General features: G+C 37.4%; 1 pseudogene; it reads left to right on the plus strand.

Annotated features, from left to right (window-relative positions):
- The first annotated feature begins 547 nt into the window (after positions 1-547).
- On the plus strand, positions 548-3,104 carry LOC148542431 (UDP-glucuronosyltransferase 2A2 pseudogene; annotated as a pseudogene).
- Positions 3,105-3,388: the final 284 nt, after the last annotated feature.

The following is a 3,388-nucleotide window of genomic DNA, read 5'->3' on the forward strand; positions in this document are numbered from 1 at the left end:
TGGCTGTTGCTCCATAAAGTCATTTTTTATGAATACTGACATTTAAAATATAAATAATGTTCATAAATTACAGCAGAAGTTTTTTTTTTTTTTTGTCTGGGGGCAGTAGGAAGAGGTGATCTGGAGGGTCTGTACCAGGTCTGAATATTCATTGATTCCTGTTTTGGCAGATTGCCAGAGAGAATACTTTATTCGATTCATAAACTCCCTATGTCCTTCCTCACTCGGGAGTCTAAAGTACAAATCTTATTACTATAACAGAATACAGATAAAGGTATTGAAAACCTTAGCATTGTGAGATAAGAAGGCAATATAATTCAGTAAATACAAGTAGAGGTAAATCTGAGAACATGTGTGCTGTGCATTGTAAAGGACAACATACTTACAGTATATAGAAGTAAAGGGGAGGAGTTTTTATGCAACATCATAATGACTGTGCACTTTAAATTGAACCTGGCAGCCCAGAGCTGTTCCCTCCTGCTGCACATTCTTTAGTAGGAAGTGTAAGATCACCTGAAGAACTCCTCTTACAGGTCTGTGGATCATTTAAGATGGTAGTCAGAGGCAAGGTATTTGGTGTTTGTCTCTTGACCTGTGTGCTGTTCCTGACCTGTGCTTACACTGGGAAAATACTTGTTGTGCCAGTAGATGGGAGCCATTGGATTAATATAAAAATATTAATAATGGAGCTGGCACAGAGAGGACATGATTTAACAGTCCTAAAATCCTCAAACAGCTTGTACATTGAGGAGATGTCTGAGCACTTCAAGGTGGAAAATGTTCCTTTACTTGCTGAACACGTGCTTAGCAGAACACAGTTTGAAGAGCATGCATTGAATTGGATCTTTCAGCAAGCTTTCTCCGAGCATACTTCCTCCTTCACCGTTACATGGGATTTCATCCAAGCCCTTCAGACTGGGACTCAGACGGCAACTGTTGAACTTAAATCATTATTTGAAAACCAGGAAGCTATAGGCCGTCTGACAAATGGTGATTTTGATTTGATTCTGGCTGACCCCTACAATGTCGCAGGAGTAATGCTGGCTCATCAATTGAAGCTTCCCATAGTGTTTTTTGGAAGGTGGACGGTTACAGAAGACATACACTTTACTATTGCACCATCTCCACTTTCCTATGTGCCAGTGATAAACTCTAGAGTGATAGACAGAATGGCCTTCTCAGAAAGGGTTAAAAATTTTGTCCTCCATTATATATACCAGGCCACCAGCCAACTCCTAATATACCAAGTTTATGACAAAATAATTCAACACTATCTTAACACAGATATTGGATTGTTTGCCATGTACAAGAAGACTGACATCTACTTGATGAAAGTGGACTTTGTGTTTGAGTTTCCTAGGCCAACCATGCCCAATGCAGTGTATATTGGTGGCTTTCAGTGCAGACCAGCCAAACGCCTCCCTCAAGATCTCCAGAATTTCATGGATAGTTCTGAGCAAGGAGTGGTAGTCTTTTCCTTGGGGACTATTGTTAGGACCCTACCACTCAACATTGCCAGACAGATTGCAGCAGGTTTAGCACAACTCAAGGAACGAGTCATTTGGCGTTACTCTGGAGAACTTCTTGACACGCTGGGAAATAATACTAAGACTGTAGATTGGCTTCCACAGAATGACCTTCTCAGTCATCCTAACACTAAAGCATTCCTAGCACATGGAGGAGAGAATGGTGTCTATGAGGCCATTTACCATGGTGTACCCATAATAGGATTCCCACTTTTCGGTGATCAGTATGAAAACCTACTTCGTCTGAAGGTCAGAGGGGCTGCTGTCCTGCTGGAGAACATACAAGATGTTACTGCCAATGACATTTTCAATGCAGTGCGTCTAGTTATTGATGACCCATCTTACAATCAGGCCATGAAACATCTGTCACGGCTACATCGAGACACACCTATTCCACCACGTGATTTAGCTGTGTTTTGGACTGAGTTTGTCATGCGCCATAGAGGAGCAGGACATCTGCAGGCAGCAGGCAATGACCTTCCTTGGTACCAGTACAATTTGCTTGATGTTATCGCAGTTCTGCTTATCGTACTTGTCTTTGCTTCCTATTTGACATACAGATTAATCCAAACTGTGTTAAGAACATGCTGTGGGAGAAAGCAGAAACAAAAGCAGAAGAGAACCTGAGGCTAATCTACTTTTAGTTGATCTCAAGACCCTGTGCACAGCAATTGTGCTTTAAACCTACACTATATAAGGTGATTCAGTCACGTAACAAACTGCAATGGGATATGTTAAAATATGAGTTCCCACATACTTAAACTGCATACACACACAACGATTTTTTTAATGATTATCGTTAAACTATATCGTTTAACGATAATTGATGGCAAAAATCGTTCACTTTCTGAGTCAAACGATGAATGATTATCGTTCATGCGCGTTCACGTTTGTAGTTTGTCGTTTGTAGTTTGTCGTTCAGTCAGACTTGTCAACTCAACGATTTTCATTAAGGGAATATGCAAAAATCGTTTGTAGTTCATAAAAATCGTAGTAAATGAACAACTTTAGTAAACGATTTTAGTAAATTTTTTCAAGGGAAAAAATCGTTTACTCAAATCGTTCATTAAAAAAATCGTTGTGTGTGTATGCAGCTTTAGAATTTACATAATTGTTTCATTAAGAAATAGATGATAGATAATGATTGTGCTTCTCGGGGTATAATTAAGGACACAAATTATTAATACGGTGCGTAGAAAACAATTAAGCAACAAGTGATTTAAAGGTGTAAATTAATACAAATTCATTAGATGATATTTTGTGGTTCTTCAGATGCTGGAACTAGAAGTTTGTAAAACAATTGTAGAACCACAAATGTCTCAGCCTAATGTAAACAAAGAGAATGAGATTATTTATAAAAAGTGTATAAAAAATTATAGTGTAATGCTTTTTAGGCATTATGCATAGCAGTGTTGTATACAGTCAGACTCCAAAGTAAATATTGCAATTATAACAACATATAGAACAAATCAGATGTTCGATTTCAATAGTGTGATTAAAGTAGACTGATAAAAGATTGTATCTAGTTAGTTTGAACATCTTACAGCTTATCACTGCTCAGACTGTGTACAATATTAGAAAAAGAAACACAAGGAGCGCTATCCACAATTATTTTATATGGTTTTAATTAAACATAATAAGTTGATAAAAAATCAGGGAAATCCCACATAAAAATATCTCACAACATATTCCATAAAAAGATTAAAAAAAATATAAAATCAAATACATATATAGGATAATCAAACTCATCTGTTATAAATAGCAGCAGGTAATAAACAGATGATATACTGTTGTTATGCCACCTGTGGAAAAGCCGATAAGTTCCTTATCCGCTGTGGAATAATCGTATATTACACATCATT

This window comes from Taudactylus pleione, unplaced genomic scaffold, assembly GCF_031769625.1.
Source record: "Taudactylus pleione unplaced genomic scaffold, aTauple2 ptg000012l, whole genome shotgun sequence".
NCBI classification, from domain to species: domain Eukaryota; kingdom Metazoa; phylum Chordata; class Amphibia; order Anura; family Myobatrachidae; genus Taudactylus; species Taudactylus pleione.